Genomic DNA, 19,988 nt, shown 5'->3' on the forward strand with positions numbered 1-19,988 from the left:
TGCGCTGACACGGTCGAGAAGAATGGCATGGTCGACCGTGTCAAACGCAGCCGACAAATCGAGAAGCACCAAGGCTTGGGGAAGGTTAGAGTCTGCTTTCCCCTTAAGTTTGTCCAGAACAGCAGTAATCACAGTCTCCGTAGAATGGCCCGGACGGAAGCCCGCCTGATGGGGGGCCAAGAGGCGATTTTCCTCGATATACGAGGACAGGCAAGATGTTACGTGACTTTCCAAAACCTTCCCCAAGTAAGGAAGAAGAGAAATAGGCCTGAAATTGGTGGGGAAAGAGGGATCCAGGCCTGTTTTTTTAATGATAGGGAGAACCATAGCGGTTTTAAAAGAAACAGGGACAGAACCGAGAGCCAACGAAGTGTTGAGCAAAGTAAGGGGGGGGCGGAGCAGCTGGTAAAAAGAGTTTTGAGGATCCGGGCCGGGGCACAATCGGCCGGAGAGCCGGACTTGACTTTAGAGAGCAAGTGGAAGAATCTGTCAGTGGAGATAGAAGGAAAGTGATCCAGAAAGGAAGAGGGCGGGGAAAGGGGAGGAGTGACGCGGGGTTGACGGACTGCGGGGATATTAGCTTTAATATTGGCAATCTTGTCAATAAAGTAATCTTTAAGTGCGAAACAGAAAGATTGAGTGGGGGCAGGACTAGTGCTCGTGCGATCGGAGGTGGCAAGTTGTTGAACAAGGGAGAACATTTCGCGAGGTTTATTTACAGAAAGAGCAACTTTCTCCGTGAAATAATTTGTTTTGGCCAACAGGATTGCTTTCTCATAGCTGTTGAGCATAAGTTTGTATTTAGCACGAAGCAGAGGGCAATAATCTCGTCTCCAGTGGCGTTCCAAGCGCCTGAGATTGAGTTTAAGGTCTTTAAGCTCACTCGTAAACCATCTATGTGCGTCATGTGGACGGACGGATTTGACTATCTTAAGTGGAGCGACCTGATCACAGGAGGAAGAGAGCCAAATGCTGATGGCATTAGCTTGAGATTCGAGGGAGAGATCCGTCAAGTCAGGCGCTGAGGAAGTCAGGGAAGACGAAAGAAGAGTGAGGTCCGTCTGGTTCCAGCTACGGGCTAACATATTCTTGAGTAGGGGGGGTTTAACGGGAGAAGCAGAAAAAATGCTGAAGGAAATAGTAAAGTGATCCGACCAAATGCACGGAGAAATAAATGGGGGGGAAACTTTGCGGCGCAATGACCAAATTTGGTCCAAAGTGTGGCCCTTGACATGGGTGGGGGCAGCGATGTGAGACGTAAAATTTAAGGACTGAAGGGTGGCAGAAAAATCTTTAGATGAGGAATTTTCTCTAGGGTCATCAGGCCAGTAATTAAAATCTCCAAGTAGGATGACTGACGAGTTATTAACCGCCAGAGTGGCCAGTAGGTCCTGCAAGGAAGCTACAAACTGAGGCATGGGTAGGGGAGGGCGATATATAAGAACAAAAGTAAGAGGATCTGCGAGGTTGAGGGACCGAGCCACAAGGTAATCCACATTGGGTATGGGTGGTTGGTCGAGAAGCTGGAATTTAAGGGTGGAACGAAGAATCATTGCCACACCACCTCCGGCCTTTCCGGCCGGACGGTCCGCTCGAAGGGCATAATGGGTGTCGGGAAGAATGGCCAGGAGATCCGGAAGCGAATCTGTGGAGAACCAAGTTTCGGTGAGGAATAAATAGTCAGGAGAATCCGAGCTTAAAAGATTAAAAAGCTTGATTTGATGCTTGACTGCCGAACGAGTGTTGAGCAGGCAGGCTGAGGCTACAGAAGGGGAGGATGGGGGTTAAGATGCTACTAGAAGGGTGGGAGGGGAGGGAGTGAGGCTGTGTGAAGAGGGGGGTGGCGAGGGAAGGTGGGGCGCGAAAACACCAAAAGTGTCGAGACGTTGCGCCAGTGGAGGGGAAAGCGGGCCGGGGGCCATAAGTGCAGAAAGTTGATCGGATGAGTAAACCAATGGACGGGCAGGGTCTGTGGCCCCTGGTCCCGGCCGGTCGCGGACGGGCGCAGAGGGGCTTGCCTTAGGCGCGACTTCGGCACGCAAACGGCGCGCCCGCTGCGCCCGTCCGCTGCACGTACGGGGGAGACACATGATTTGTAGTGACGATCAGGGCGTGGCCTGGCGGAGGTGGGCGTGGCTAGAGGGACGGCTCGCTGGTGGCGGCAAGCGAGGAAAGCCTGACCCGCTGCAGCGTCAACCTTGGCTGCGCGGGGGGCCACGAGGCAAGAGAGAGGTCCCTGAGAAGGGTAGAGGTAAGTTTTAAGTTTTAAAAAATGAAGGCAAAGTAAGCGCAAAAAGTTTAAAAACACAAGGCTTTGTTAGGCTAGGCTCCCGCGGAAGGCAGGGGAGAGTCAGGTGTGTCGAGCTAGTAGTCAGCTCCTACCTTTAAAGTGAAGTGGGCGTGGCCTGGCGGAGGTGGGCGTGGCTAGAGGGACGGCTCGCTGGTGGCGGCGAGCGAGGGAAGCCTGACCCGCTGCAACGTCAACCTTGGCTGCGCGGGGGCCACGAGGCAAGAGAGAGGTCCCTGAGAAGGGTAGAGGTAAGTTTTAAGTTTAAAAAAATTAAGGCAAAGTAAGCGCAAAAAGTTTAAAAACACAGGGCTTCGTTAGGCTAGGCTCCCGCTGAAGGCAGGGGAGCACATGGCCAGGGCCTGCCTGTACCAGCACTCAAAATGCCCACCACCCACATGGCCAGTCCCCCAACAGTAGACCCCAAAAAACGAAAAACACACAAAAATCACCACAATCCAATGCCATCCATGGTGTTTACATTAAAGAGACCCCACAGACAGACTCAGTCCATGCACCACTCACTACCCCTGGGCAAAAGGCCCCAACCGCAGCCCAAAACATTGAAAAAAAACACAAAAATCAGCACAATCCCAGGCCATCCATGCCCTCAATGATGTTTAAATTCAAGAAGACACCCAACAGAAAGACTAGGCCCATGACCCACTCACTACCCCTGGGCATAATGGATGAAAGCTAGGCAAAATAGGTGCAGGCCTCACAACACTGCCAGTCTTCAAAATGGCCCCTTGCACCCCAAGCACATGGCCAGGGCCTGCCTCTACCAGCACTCAAAATGGCCACCACCCACATGGCCAGTCCCCATCAACAGTAGACCCCAAAGAAAACAAAAAACACACAAAAATCACCACAATCCAATGCCATCCATGATGTTTACATTAAAGAGACCCCACAGACAGACTCAGTCCATGCACCACTCACTACCCCTGGGCAAAAGGCCCCAACAGCAGCCCAAAAAATCAAAAAAAAACAACAGAATTCAGCACAATCCCAGGCCATCCATGCCCTCAATGATGTTTAAATTCAAGAAGACACCCCACAGAAAGACTAGGCCCATGCACCACTCACTACCCCTGGGCATAATGGATGAAAGCTAGGCAAAATGGGTGCAGGCCTCAGAACACTGCCAGTCTTCAAAATGGCTCCTTGCACCCCAAGCACATGGCCAGGGCCTGCCTGTACCAGCACTCAAAACGGCCACCACCCACATGGCCAGTCCCCATCAACAGTAGACCCCCCAAAAAACGAAAAACACACAAAAATCACCACAATCCAATGCCATCCATGATGTTTACATTAAAGAGACCCCACAGACAGACTCAGTCCATGCACCACTCACTACCCCTGGGCAAAAGGCCCCAACAGCAGCCCAAAAAATAAAAAAAATACAAAATTCAGCACAATCCCAGGCCATCCATGCCCTCTATGATGTTTAAATTCAAGAAGACACCCCACAGAAAGACTAGGCCCATGCACCACTCACTACCCCTGGGCATAATGGATGAAAGCTAGGCAAAATGGGTGCAGACCTCAGACACTGCCTGTCTTCAAAATGGCCCCTTTGCACCGCAAGCACATGGCCAGGGCCTGCCTGTACCAGCACTCAAAATGGCCACCACCCACATGGCCAGTCCACCAACAGTAGACCCCAAAAAAACGAAAAACACACAAAAATCACCACAATCCAATGCCATCCATGATGTTTACATTAAAGAGACCCCACAGACAGACTCAGTCCATGCACCACTCACTACCCCTGGGCAAAAAGCCCCAACAGCAGCCCAAAAACTCGAAAAAAAACGTAAAAATCAGCACAATCCCAGGCCATCCATGCCCTTAATGATGTTTAAATTCAAGAAGACACCCCACAGAAAGACTAGGCCCATGACCCACTCACTACCCCTGGGCATAATGGATGAAAGCTAGGCAAAATGGGTGCAGGCCTCAGAACACTGCCAGTCTTCAAAATGGCCCCTTGCACCCCAAGCACATGGCCTCGGCCTGCCTGTACCAGCACTCAAAATGGCCACCACCCACATGGCCAGTCCCCATCAAGAGTAGACCCTAAAGAAAACGAAAAACACACAAAAATCACCACAATCCAATGCCATCCATGAGGTTTACATTAAAGAGACCCCACAGACAGACTCAGTCCATGCAACACTCACTACCCCTGGGCAAAAGGCCCCAACAACAGCCCAAAAAATAAAAAAAAACACAAAATTCAGCACAATCCCAGGCCATCCATGCCCTCAATGATGTTTAAATTCAAGAAGACACCCCACAGAAAGACTAGGCCCATGCACCACTCACTACCCCTGGGCATAATGGATGAAAGCTAGGGAAAATGGGTGCAGGCCTCAGAACACTGCCAGTCTTCAAAATGGCACCTTGCACCCCAAGCACATGGCCAGGGCCTGCCTGTACCAGCACTCAAAATGGCCACCACCCACATGGCCAGTCCCCATCAACAGTAGACCCCAAAAAAACGAAACACACCACAATCCAATGCCATCCATGATGTTTACATTAAAGAGACCCCACAGACAGACTCAGTCCATGCACCACTCACTACCCCTGGGCAAAAGGCCCCAACAGCAGCCCAAAAAATCGAAAAAAAAAACAAAATTCAGCACAATACCAGGCCATCCATGCCCTCAATGATGTTTAAATTCAAGAAGACACCCCACAGAAAGACTAGGCCCATGCACCACTCACTACCCCTGGGCATAATGGATGAAAGCTAGGCAAAATGGGTGCAGGCCTCAGAACACTGCCTGTCTTCAAAATGGCCCCTTGCACCCCAAGCACATGGCCAGGGCCTGCCTGTACCAGCACTCAAAATGGCCACGACCCACATGGCCAGTCCCCCAACAGTAGATCCCACAAAAATGAAAAACACACAAAAATCACCACAATCCAATTCCATCCATGATGTTTACATTAAAGAGACCCCACAGACAGACTCAGTCCATGCACCACTCACTACCCCTGGGCAAAAGGCCCCAACAGCAGCCCAAAAAATCAAAAAAAAACAACAGAATTCAGCACAATCCCAGGCCATCCATGCCCTCAATGATGTTTAAATTCAAGAAGACACCCCACAGAAAGACTAGGCCCATGCACCACTCACTACCCCTGGGCATAATGGATGAAAGCTAGGCAAAATGGGTGCAGGCCTCAGAACACTGCCAGTCTTCAAAATGGCTCCTTGCACCCCAAGCACATGGCCAGGGCCTGCCTGTACCAGCACTCAAAACGGCCACCACCCACATGGCCAGTCCCCATCAACAGTAGACCCCCCAAAAAACGAAAAACACACAAAAATCACCACAATCCAATGCCATCCATGATGTTTACATTAAAGAGACCCCACAGACAGACTCAGTCCATGCACCACTCACTACCCCTGGGCAAAAGGCCCCAACAGCAGCCCAAAAAATAAAAAAAATACAAAATTCAGCACAATCCCAGGCCATCCATGCCCTCTATGATGTTTAAATTCAAGAAGACACCCCACAGAAAGACTAGGCCCATGCACCACTCACTACCCCTGGGCATAATGGATGAAAGCTAGGCAAAATGGGTGCAGACCTCAGACACTGCCTGTCTTCAAAATGGCCCCTTTGCACCGCAAGCACATGGCCAGGGCCTGCCTGTACCAGCACTCACAATGGCCACCACCCACATGGCCAGTCCACCAACAGTAGACCCCAAAAAAACGAAAAACACACAAAAATCACCACAATCCAATGCCATCCATGATGTTTACATTAAAGAGACCCCACAGACAGACTCAGTCCATGCACCACTCACTACCCCTGGGCAAAAAGCCCCAACAGCAGCCCAAAAACTCGAAAAAAAACGTAAAAATCAGCACAATCCCAGGCCATCCATGCCCTTAATGATGTTTAAATTCAAGAAGACACCCCACAGAAAGACTAGGCCCATGACCCACTCACTACCCCTGGGCATAATGGATGAAAGCTAGGCAAAATGGGTGCAGGCCTCAGAACACTGCCAGTCTTCAAAATGGCCCCTTGCACCCCAAGCACATGGCCTCGGCCTGCCTGTACCAGCACTCAAAATGGCCACCACCCACATGGCCAGTCCCCATCAAGAGTAGACCCTAAAGAAAACGAAAAACACACAAAAATCACCACAATCCAATGCCATCCATGAGGTTTACATTAAAGAGACCCCACAGACAGACTCAGTCCATGCAACACTCACTACCCCTGGGCAAAAGGCCCCAACAACAGCCCAAAAAATAAAAAAAAACACAAAATTCAGCACAATCCCAGGCCATCCATGCCCTCAATGATGTTTAAATTCAAGAAGACACCCCACAGAAAGACTAGGCCCATGCACCACTCACTACCCCTGGGCATAATGGATGAAAGCTAGGGAAAATGGGTGCAGGCCTCAGAACACTGCCAGTCTTCAAAATGGCACCTTGCACCCCAAGCACATGGCCAGGGCCTGCCTGTACCAGCACTCAAAATGGCCACCACCCACATGGCCAGTCCCCATCAACAGTAGACCCCAAAAAAACGAAACACACCACAATCCAATGCCATCCATGATGTTTACATTAAAGAGACCCCACAGACAGACTCAGTCCATGCACCACTCACTACCCCTGGGCAAAAGGCCCCAACAGCAGCCCAAAAAATCGAAAAAAAAAACAAAATTCAGCACAATACCAGGCCATCCATGCCCTCAATGATGTTTAAATTCAAGAAGACACCCCACAGAAAGACTAGGCCCATGCACCACTCACTACCCCTGGGCATAATGGATGAAAGCTAGGCAAAATGGGTGCAGGCCTCAGAACACTGCCTGTCTTCAAAATGGCCCCTTGCACCCCAAGCACATGGCCAGGGCCTGCCTGTACCAGCACTCAAAATGGCCACGACCCACATGGCCAGTCCCCCAACAGTAGATCCCACAAAAATGAAAAACACACAAAAATCACCACAATCCAATTCCATCAATGATGTTTACATTAAAGAGACCCCACAGACAGACTCAGTCCATGCACCACTCACTACCCCTGGGCAAAAGGCCCCAACAGCAGCCCAAAAAATCGAAAAAACCCACAAAAATCAGCACAATCCCAGGCCATCCATGCCCTCAATGATGTTTACATTCAAGAAGACACCCCACAGAAAGACTAGGCCCATGACCCACTCACTACCCTTGGTCATAATGGATGAAAGCTAGGCAAAATAGGTGCAGGCCTCAGAACACTGCCAGTCTTCAAAATGGCCCCTTGCACCCCAAGCACATGGCCAGGGCCTGCCTGTACCAGCACTCAAAATGGCCACCACCCACATGGCCAGTCCCCATCAACAGTAGACCCCAAGAAAACAAAAAACACACACAAATCACCACAATCCAATGCCATCCATGATGTTTACATTAAAGAGACCCCACAGACAGACTCAGTCAATGCACCACTCACTACCCCTGGGCAAAAGGCCCCAACAGCAGCCCAAAAAATCGAAAAAAAACACAAAATTCAGCACAATCCCAGGCCATCCATGCCCTCAATGATGTTTAAATTCAAGAAGACACCCCACAGAAAGACTAGGCCCATGCACCACTCACTACCCCTGGGCATAATGGATGAAAGCTAGGCAAAATGGGTGCAGGCCTCAGAACACTGCCAGTCTTCAAAATGGCTCCTTGCACCCCAAGCACATGGCCAGGGCCTGCCTGTACCAGCACTCAAAATGGCCACCACCTACATGGCCAGTCCCCATCAACCGTAGACCCCCAAATAAACGAAAAACACACAAAAATCACCACAATCCAATGCCATCCATGATGTTTACATTAAAGAGACCCCACAGACAGACTCAGTCCATGCACCACTCACTACCCCTGGGCAAAAGGCCCCAACAGCAGCCCAAAAAAAAAAAAAACACAAACTTCAGCACAATCCCAGGCCATCCATGCCCTCAATGATGTTTAAATTCAAGAAGACACCCCACAGAAAGACTAGGCCCATGCACCACTCACTACCCCTGGGCATACTGGATGAAAGCTAGGCAAAATGGGTGCAGGCCTCAGAACACTGCCTGTCTTCAAAATGGCCCCTTGAACCTCAAGCACATGGCCAGGGCCTGCCTGTACCAGCACTCAAAATGGCCACCACCTACATGGCCAGTCCCCCAACAGTAGACCTTAAAAAAACGAAAAACACACAAAAATCACCACAATCCAATGCCATCCATGATGTTTACATTAAAGAGACCCCACAGACAGACTCAGTCCATGCACCACTCACTACCCCTGGGCAAAAGACCCCAACAGCAGCCCAAAAAATCGAAAAAACCCACAAAAATCAGCACAATCCCAGGCCATCCATGCCCTCAATGATGTTTAAATTCAAGAAGACACCCCACAGAAAGACTAGGCCCATGCACCACTCACTACCCCTGGGCATAATGGATGAAAGCTAGGCAAAATGGGTGCAGGCCTCAGAACACTGCCTGTCTTCAAAATGGCCCCTTGCACCCCAAGCACATGACCAGGGCCTGCCTGTACCAGCACTCAAAATGGCCACCACCCACATGGCCAGTCCCCCAACAGTACACCTCAAAAAAACGAAAAACACACAAAAATCACCACAATCCAATGCCTTCCATGATGTTTACATTAAAGAGACCCCACAGACAGACTCAGTCCATGCACCACTCACTACCCCTGGGCAAAAGACCCCAACAGCAGCCCAAAAAATCGAAAAACCCCACAAAAATCAGCACAATCCCAGGCCATCCATGCCCTCAATGATGTTTAAATTCAAGAAGACACCCCACAGAAAGACTAGGCCCATGCACCACTCACTACCCCTGGGCATAATGGATGAAAGCTAGGCAAAATAGGTGCAGGCCTCAGAACACTGCCAGTCTTCAAAATGGCTCCTTGCACCCCAAGCACATGGCCAGGGCCTGCCTGTACCAGCACTCAAAATGGCCGCCACCCACATGGCCAGTCCCCATCAACCGTAGACCCCCAAATAAACAAAAAACACACAAAAATCACCACAATCCAATGCCATCCATGATGTTTACATTAAAGAGACCCCACAGACAGACTCAGTCCATGCACCACTCACTACTCCTGGGCAAAAGGCCCCAACAGCAGCCCCAAAAAAAAAAAAAAAAAAAATTCTGCACAATCCCAGGCCATCCATGCCCTCAATGATGTTTAAATTCAAGAAGACACCCCACAGAAAGACTAGGCCCATGCACCACTCACTACCCCTGGGCATACTGGATGAAAGCTAGGCAAAATGGGCGCAGGCCTCAGAACACTGCCTGTCTTCAAAATGGCCCCTTGAACCCCAAGCACATGGCCAGGGCCTGCCTGTACCAGCACTCAAAATGGCCACCACCTACATGGCCAGTCCCCCAACAATAGACCTTAAAAAAACGAAAAACACACAAAAATCACCACAATCCAATGTCATCCATGATGTTTACATTAAAGAGACCCCACAGACAGACTCAGTCCATGCACCACTCACTACCCCTGGGCAAAAGACCCCAACAGCAGCCCAAAAAATCGAAAAACCCCACAAAAATCAGCACAATCCCAGGCCATCCATGCCCTCAATGATGTTTAAATTCAAGAAGACACCCCACAGAAAGACTAGGCCCATGCACCACTCACTACCCCTGGGCATAATGGATGAAAGCTAGGCAAAATGGGTGCAGGCCTCAGAACACTGCCTGTCTTCAAAATGGCCCCTTGCACCCCAAGCACATGGCCAGGGCCTGCCTGTACCAGCACTCAAAATGGCCACCACCCACATGGCCAGTCCCCATCAACAGTAGACCCCAGAAAAACAAAAACACACAAAAATCACCACAATCCAATACCATCCATGATGTTTACATTAAAGAGACCCCACAGACAGACTCAGTCCATGCACCACTCACTACCCCTGGGCAAAAGGCCCCAACAGCAGCCCAAAAAATCGTAAAAACCCACAAAATTCAGCACAATCCCAGGCCATCCATGCCATCAATGATGTTTAAATTCAACAAAACAGTTGTATCATGCACCCATAACTAACCCTGGTCCTACTGGATACTGTGCCTACCACCAATATATTTTATTTAATGTTCTGAAAACGTTCCAAAATTGTAGTTGCAGCAACTGTAATGCCCCAAACAAACTTACTTGTGAAAGTTGATTTCTAATCCAAAAGTGATCCAAAGAAAGTCAAAAAGGCCTCAAATCCAAATATCCAGCAGCATCCACAAAAAGTAATCCTTCCAGGTCAAGATCCAAATGAAAGTGACCAGCACATGAAGAAAGCACTGGGAGGAGCCTGCTGGACAGGAATAGGAAGTTGGAGACTGTGGGGCACTTCCTTCCTCCCACCCCCTGCCCCCCAAAATGGACTCCTTGCAAAAAAAAGTGCAGGCAAATGTCAACCTTAGGAGTTATTCTGATAAAAATCATCTTTTTTAGAAGGTTTATGCTGCTTGCTGGTGGATTTCTTGTGCAGAATTGCAAATTTTGCAATTTCGCGAGTGCGAGATTGTTGCTGCCCACCGCATCTACGTGTTCGCAATTGTCTACTCCCACGATGCGTGATCAGGAGCCTTTATGACGTACTCGCGTTGACAAACTCTCGCTGTGCAAGGTGGCGGGCGCGATGACGTAATCGCGGACAACAAACTCCCGCGGGATCACGCAGCAAGATCTAAAATGGCGCAGCACACGCAAACATGGAGAAAAACAACTCTTCAAACGCTGAATGACGGTAAGTGAACGCCGCGCGCCGCAATATTGTATTTGTCAAGCGCGCCGAAGCAAAAAAAATCCGCTGCATGCGAATTTACAAATTTTCGGCAAATTCGCGAGAGTTCGCGGATCGTGAATTTGCCAACAATCCGCAAATTCCGCGAGCGGAACGGATTTTACGCCCATGCTTAGCAATTTCTCTATAATTTGCGTAGGGCACCTACGCAAATTCTGCCCACCCCCTACCAGATGTTAGCAGCTCCGTTATTGTACCAGAGAACTATTGGTATCAAACAAGGTGCCTAATCTCCCCTGACACACATCTTGTGTTGAGGTATGCATCCATGTGGCTACCTTATAGGTCACCCCTCTGATTGCACCAATATTTCCGTTACTTTTGCTGGCAGGCCACAACTGCTTCTGCCAAAACAGTAATCTAACCCCCTGCTCAGAAGTGTGAATTCTCTCAGGAGTCATAACCAATGGCCTGGACAGGAAGGAGGTCACACCTCCCTCACTTAAAGGATGACTAATGAAGTGGCACATTAAAGTGGTGTGCTTTAATGGCTGCACTGCCTGTAGTATGCAACCAGGCTGCCTACCAAGGAAGAAACAGTTTTCCACCTGTTCCCAGGCACATTTTCACCAGACAAGTAGGATACAATTTGTATTCAGGAGGTGTACAATCATGGGTGGGATACCACGTCTGTGACATATGGATCTGCAAGAACCAAATTCCAAATATATGCAAACACATCACCAGACTCCCCTGGACTAGTTGCACTAGTCCCCTGCAAAAGCATGTAAAAACAACATACCAGAAACAACAAAAAACTGTTCATCAAGCACTACAAGGGATCGCCCGGAAGTAAATGGTCCAGTCCCTTGTGGGAAAGGTAGGCCTAACCTCCATGAAGTTTTAGGCAGCTACCTTTTTACCCTGGTCCAATTCTACACTCAACTATCTGGTACATCAATGGGGAATTGCGCAGCACATGCATATGCTAATCTCTTCATGCACCGGTTCAAACTTGATCACATCTTGTCTAAAACCATCTGGATAGAGTATCTCATAACCTATCACACGTACATAGACAACATATTCCTTATTTTGAAAGGATCAGAAAGTACACTGCTTCAGGCCATCAGTGAGATTAATACTATTGATGAATGCATCCAGTTCACACACACTTTGGTCAAACAAAGAATTGCATTTCTTGACGTAGACATTTCGATACAAGAACACAAGTTAGTGACAACAGTATTTACCAAGCCTACCGACCGGAACAACAATGGGTCACGCAAACATTAAGTTATGGCCTGGAGAGCCGGCTTAAACGATTAGCGCTAAGGCTATTACACATATTACGCTCGTGACAGAGCATTCACAGGTATGAGGCGCTGTACTTATTTCAATTATTTTCGTCACCTTCGTTTAACTTTTTCCAATCTTTCCTTTTTGGGGGAGATACAGCTGGAGACAATGGCCTTTTATCAATCCCATTCCTTTTTCCTTAACAATTGGAAGAACTCCACATCCCATGGATTGCGCTGCATGGAAATTAACATTATCTGCAGCCGCCTTTGGAGTGACTTGAAGTAAAGCAATGCTCCAGTGAATGAAAATCTACCACTGACTTTGAAATTTGCAGAATTATTGGTAATTTAAATATGGGGCAACCTACTTGAACGCTAATATCATCCTGATGATGAGGATGAGCGTGAATTGTGTGCTTATCAGCTGGTCCATTAACTCCCTTTCAAAATTACAGATAAATTATCCAGAATATGATCTGAACTATCTGAATTTATTTCTAACATCTGCTTAATGGAGGACACAATTCTATCAAAGCATTGAAGGGTATTGGAAAAGCAGAATTTGTCACCAGGGAGATTAATTGATAAATAAAGTGGTAACTCTGATACTACTGACTGATTTAGCCATGATGAATTTTTAATACTAGGAGTAAAACAGAACAATTCTAACATTTTCTCTTTCTCTGTGTTAACAGTACAGCTGTTTCATGGATACAGCTAGGCTGACTGCTGCCACAGGGAAGCAGGGGTGGCTCCTCCACTATGGCGGAGGATCGGCGCAACTATGCTTTCTTGTAGAGCGAGAAAGCCAACATATAAAAGGGTAATAACTTTTGGTTATTACCATTTTATGTTTATTTACACATTGTCGTGGGTTGGTGGGAGGAGCTGCCCTGGCAGAGCAGGAGCATTTGCCCATTCCAGAATGCACATGACTGGTTTGGTCAGCCCTCTCAGGCAATGCAAACCAGTCATGCACACTCTGCACTACTCAATTCAGGATGTTGGCATCTGGACCAATCACAATGCTCCCCTGGAGTATTGTGATTGGCTTAGAGGAGGGGAAGGAGGTTGCCTGCTTCCTGTTCCTGCCAGAGGCAGAAGAGCAGGAGTTGTGAAGACGTGGAACCCGGACAGGCAAAAAAGGTAGGTTTAAATTTCGTATTATTAACCTGCCATCCTCGCATGACCCATCCTAATCGTGTGACCCCCCTCCTCATGCGACCACTCACTTGCCCTCTACCATGCCAGCAGTGACTATGTGGAGCCTCCCCTTCTAACACCTAATGCAGGACTATGTGAGACTCCTCAGTCAATCAGATAGTGTCAGTGGTAGTGTAATTGTATTTATATAACAATAGCTATACCCAGCTATCAGAGAGCTCACCCCAAAAAACCTGTTTGAGACACCATGTCAAATGAACTGCTTTTGGTGATGTAGAGAAACCAAGCCTGCCCCCTCTTCACAGGCCACACCCAAACCTTAGCCGGGCCACTTCTGTTGCTACTCGGGTCTGTTCAGTCTGTGAATAGAGATTCAGACAAGCAGCAAGTAATAGCATTGACATTAAAGCACTGGGGTTCTGCCACTGGGCTTGCAGGTTAGGAATTACAGCAAGGGCTTTGTCTGGGATCACTAGAAGATAACCTCCTTGCTGTTTACTTGCTGGTGCCTGGGCTTCTCATCCACTTAATGTGCGATTGTTACACACTGCTTTAAAACAGTTTACCACAATGAATATCTGCTGGATGCAGGGAAAGTTGTTTCCGTCAAGAAAGAGGCTGATTGGGAAGGACACTGAGAATACATTGAGCCTTCTTTTAATATTGGCACTACCAGCACAGCATAGTAGGTCCTCCCCATTTTTGGGAAAGCAGGACTAGTTTAAAAAACTGAGGCAACTGGGCAGGCAGACAGATTCTCTTCGCCCTCAAGCAACCACAAGTCAAGACCTTCATTTCAACCTGGCCTCATTTTGCTTCTCCGTTGTCCATCCTTTCCCAACCTCACTTTGCAATATCCTTCGAGTCCTCCTCCTCATGCCAACAATGCACAGACATCACAGGCACAGCAATCTATCCAGGATTTCAGCAATCCCGTTTGTATGTAGAGAAAAAGAGAGAGTGCTGCACTTCACCCCCAATGTCACCAGTTCGGGCTTCTATTTGCACAGACTCTGTGCAGAGTGTGAGCTTACCAGACCTGTGCATTGGTCTCATTTTGTGAAGATAAAACTCACTGTAATGTATTAGTTAAGTGGGATGCTTATGACAATTTCCCAATCAGGTTTATGACTTGGCTACCAGGCTTTCATGCTTAGGACATCTGTATAACATTTCACCTTTGTAGATCAATCGCTGTTTATCTAACCCCTTATCAATCAAAGGACTACAAAAAAAGTAAGTTGGGAGTATCGGCAGGTAGCATTATGAGTTGTATTGCAATAATAGAAAAACATTTCTCAAAAATTAATTAATTCAGTTGGCTGAGCTACAGCATTCTGGCGTCAGCTATTACATACACACACTCCATGTGACCCACAAAAGCACACCTAGGATGAGCCAAAGAGTGCACAGACGCTGCTTCTGATTCACAATCATTAAACAGTAAAGCAGCTGATAGATGAGATCCTGAAAGAAACTGAAATAAAACAATATTATCACATATTTGAATTAACTATTTATTAAAACCCTCATCATTGTTTGCGATTACTGGATACATTTTTTGTTTCTACATGTCCCATTGTCAAAAGCACTAAGTCTGATGTGAGGAAACATTTATGGTTTTTAAGTTACATACAAGAAAAGGAGAAATACTGGTCTTTTTTGATTTTGAGTGCAGAAATAACGAAAAGCTGTATTTTTTCATTAAATATCTCCTCTTGCATTATGATATACTGTATTCACCTTCCATGTACTCATTTCCCATAATTTACACCAGCTTTGGATATGTTCAGCAGAAGTTGGCTGAAATGTTTAAAAATAGTACCTGTTTCCAAGTGCAAAATGGTGACCACATATAATGATTTTAATAACTGTGGATGTATTGATCCCCAAAGAGGAAACATTGTTATATTAACCAAAATCATGATTTACCATAGGTTACAAAATGATCCATAACATCAGCCAATCACAACCCTCAAAATATCAAATGTGGTTATCAAAAATCACAACAAAAAAACAGAAGTTGAAATGGTAATATGTACAAAAGTGTTCTTTTTTTGGCCCGATTTTGCTTTTTTTCAAGCACTAAGGTCCCAAAAACAACCTAATGTGTTTACACCAAACCATCAAATGCACATGTCTGGGAAAAAGTTCAATATTCATACAACTTTTGGAACCTATGCATTTTGATTTTGAATTTTGGTAGCAAAATTGATCAAAAATATCCGTGGGGGATACAATAGGAAGAAACATCTTTTTTCACCCACCCTGTTAACTTCCGTTAATTTGGTCCCATTTTAGTTATTCGGTATGAACTCAGATATTCCTGGACTAGGCTTAATTTTCAGATAGTCTGCTAAATTTCATGCTGATTAATCAGTGTAAAATGGCCTGAGTCCGATGTCAGATGGACCGGAGTCTGTCAATCAATCAATCAATCAATCAATCAGAGCATTTGTATAGCGCACTACTCACCCGGAGGGTCTCAAGGCGCTGGGGGGGGGGGGGTCCGCTACTGCTCGAATAGCCAGGTCTTGAGCTGCTTCCTGAAGGCGAGGTGGTCCTGGGTCAGGCGGAGGTGGGTCGGAAGGGAGTTCCAAGTCTTGGCGGCCAGGTAGGAGAAGGACCTTCCTCCTGTGGTGGCTCTTCGGATGCGGGGGACGGCGGCGAGGGCGTGGCTGGTCGATCGAAGCTGGCGCGTGGGAGCGTAGAAGTTGAGGCGGCTGTTGAGGTATCCTGGTCCTTGGTCCGATATCAATAGGAAACTGTAAATGAACAAACACATGTCATTGTTTACAGATCTGCAATTTGGATACAACCAAACCCTGCTTGGTCACATGCCTGTACCTTTCATTGAAAGCATGTAGCATTCCGAACGGAATGCATGTTCTTTTGGAAAGAGCAGGTGTGCAGCTCATCCCTGAACCCCATGGAAGGTAACTCAAGCTGCCTGCCACCAGGTGCAGGGATTAACAGAGGGGCACCATAGGAGCCCCCTAGGCTGCCATTCAGCAGCCTTATACCAATACGGGGCCCTTCTGGGGGCCCCCAAAGACAGTTTCCCACTGAGGAAAGCCTTTATGTGGCAGAAAGACTGGCACAAAAAGGCAGTTGTTAACTGCCATCATACTCCCTCGGCTGGAACGAGCGAGCCAGGGGAGTACAGAAGGCTTTCTTGATGGCGGACAGGCTCTCCTAGCCCGTCATAAGCCATCTGGAAAAACCAAGTCAGATTCCTTTCTGACCAAGCACATCAGGTTGAGTTGGTCAGAAAGGAACCCGAACTGCACATTCCGGTGCAGCCAGGCCAAAGTTGTAAATGAGAGAATCCTTTAGGTTCCATCTTTTATCTTTGCCCTTCTTTGATGGTTCAGCTAAATATTTAACATTTAAAATACAAGCTAAACTTCACCTGTAACATTTGTGGAGATTCATCAAACAATACTATATTTTTTTGTAAATGTACACTTATTTGACCTACTTTTAAAGTTGTCCCCCTTGACAGTTGTGCATAAAATGTGTTATGCCAAAAGTAAGCTAAATGTGCTCTACCAGAATTACTAATCCTTTTTGTATTGTATTCAACAATGGTTCTTACTTCTTATCTAGTGCTAAAGGAGTTTTGTGCTCAAAACCAACTTTTTGCTTGTTAATGTTACTTTGTGTCAAGTCCGGCATTAAGGGGAGATGCATGGCTTAGATAACGGCAAATGTAAGAGGTTTGGTGTAAAATCTGGGTGACTAAAATAGGTAGACTGGCCTTTACAAAAATATGCTACCACTGGAAGAAGGTGCACATAAGGGAAACATGTTGCATGGCTGCTACATTATGCAGCAAATATAAAAAGCATAGGCACTTAGTTTGTCTCAGTGGAGTAATTTGAATTGAAAAGTAATGTTTCCAGTACAAAATCTTATGACCCACGGCACACACACCACTGTGTCATGGTGTGAGGCTGAACGTTGAACGAGGGAGCCTATTTGTGAGAAAGCGAATGAGATAACAATATCAAATCTCCCTTAGTAGATATAGTTCTGCACTATTTATCTCCTCCATGCACTGCAGTGGAGTACATTTGATTACATTTTCTTTACACTGCATCAAACAGACCCTTTAACTTTACGTCTACTGGATTCACATAAAATCTGAAATGCATGTTGTGAGAATTTGGGTTGTTGGTTTTGTGGAGGGGGTGAACGTTCGTCAGCCTGAGTCCACAATCCCTGTCAGAGTAGCTTGGCACAAAAGCAGTCATGGTTAACTAAAATGCAATGTATAAAGTATTTATGCAGCACCGAGACAGAAAAATCATTCCACACCAAGTTGGAAAAATAGAGTTACGTGTATTGAAGTATTTTGCACCAAAACAGCAACATTCACATTGTAATAAGCACAGTTATGCAATTTTGATGTTTCAAAAAAATCAAATCTAGTGCTCAAAAAATATAATCCAACCATTTCTGGTCACAGTAGACCAGATCGTAGTTCAGGCCAGATATGATGGCACATGAGCTGTATACAGGACTGGGTGCAGTCTGATGGCAAAGATCCTTGTGGCTTGGGAATCAAGATGCAAAGTCTTTGTGTTATGCTGCCCTATGCAAGCATCGAGGAGTACTAGATGAGGGGCGGCAATGTAAGGTTTTGATTTGATTTGACTGGAAGTTTGCCGATGAGAAAGATAGTGAGTACTTTAATTAGCAAAGAGCCATTTTTTGCGCTTTTCTGAAAGATAATTAAGTTGGACTGTTCTTTATATCTGCGGGGAGTGAGTCCATGTTTTAAAAGTTACCAAAATGAAACTCCTTCCTCCCCAATGTGCTCTGTTAAATCTAGGAGTTTGCAGATGATGTGAGAAGACCATAGTTGATGTGAAAAGACCATAGGTTTCGAGAAGGTGAGTGCCAAATCGGATGATCCTTCAAAAGGTGTGGACCGGCACCATGCAGTGCCATATATTCTAAGAATTGGGATTTGAATTTTATCATTTGCTGGCTGTGCCAGAACAGTGTTCTTAGACCATGGGCAACAAAGTTGATATTTTGGAATATCCAACAACAAGCGAGCTTCTGAGTTTTGGAGCTGCTGTAACATGTAGGTATTTGTGTCAGAGGCCTAAGTACCCGCGACAGGGTTGGGCCCAAAACATTTTTTGATTGACAATGTTGATGTTGCCTCAAAATGTTTTGTGCCCTTGCTGGTCGCGGGAACTTGCGCCTCCCACACAAGTGAGGCAACATTTTTATCTGGAGACGTGGGGGAACCCTGGCTGGTAGTAAATTTGAGTGAGCCCGGTGATGTGTGAAAAAAACTGATTTTTCAGCTAAAATTGATATTTGCAAGGGATTCTGAGTAAGGAAATGTTGGGTCATCCATGCAAGCCATACCGCCTTGAAAGCCCCCGGAGTCTAGTTTTCAGAAATCTGTGGGTTTGGTAGGTTTCCCTTGATGGCCGACGAGCACGGGGCCAAAAACCCAGGTGAACCCCCCTTGCAAAAGCCGGTTGTTTTGAGCTAGGCAATTTTGATGTCACCTCACTACGTTTTGGGCCCTTGCCTGTCGCGGGTACTTGGTCCTGCCACACAAGTGAGGCACCATTTTTATCGGGAGGCCAGGGGGAATGCTGGGTGGTAGGAAATTTGTGTGAGCCTGGTGATGCCACACTTCCCACGCAAAAATGTTTGAAAACCCTATTTTTTCAGCTAAAATTGAGGTTGGCAAGGGATTCTGGGAAAGGAAACATTGGGGGATCCACGCAAGCCATATCTCTTTGGAAGCCCCTGGGTGTCTAATTTTCAGACATTGTGGGTTTGGTAGGTTTCCCTAGATGGCCGCCGAGCACGGGGCCAAAAACCCAGGTGACCCCCCTTGCAAAAGCAGGTAGTTTTGAGATAGGTAATTTTTATGTTGCCTTACTAAGTTTCGGGCCCTTGCCTGTTGCGGGTACTTGCGCCTCCCACACAAGTGAGGCACAATTTTTATCGGGAGACCTGGGGGAACCCTGGCTGGTTGGAAATTTGTGTGAGTCCGGTGATGCCACACTTTCCCACCCAAAATGTGTGAAAAAAAAATTTTTTTCAGCTAAAATTGAGGATTGCATGGGAATCTGGGTAAGGAAACGTTGGGGGATCCACGCAAACCATACCTCCTTGGAAGCCCCCGGGTGTCTACTTTCCAGAAATGTGTGGGTTTGGTAGGTTTCCCTCGATGGCCGCCAAGCACGGGGCCAAAAACCCAGATGACCCCCCCTCGCAAAAGCAGGTGGTCTTGAGGTAGGTAATTTTGATGTTGCCTCACTACGTTTTGGTCCTTTGCTTGTTGCGGGTACTTGCGCCTACCACACAAGTGAGGCACCATTTTTATAGGGAGGCCTGGGGAATGCTGTGTGGTAGGAAATTTGTGTGAGCCCGGTGATGCCACAATTTCCCACAC

The sequence above is a fragment of the Lissotriton helveticus genome, chromosome 2_1 (genome assembly GCF_964261635.1).
Source record: "Lissotriton helveticus chromosome 2_1, aLisHel1.1, whole genome shotgun sequence".
In the NCBI taxonomy this organism is placed as follows: Eukaryota; Metazoa; Chordata; class Amphibia; order Caudata; family Salamandridae; genus Lissotriton; species Lissotriton helveticus.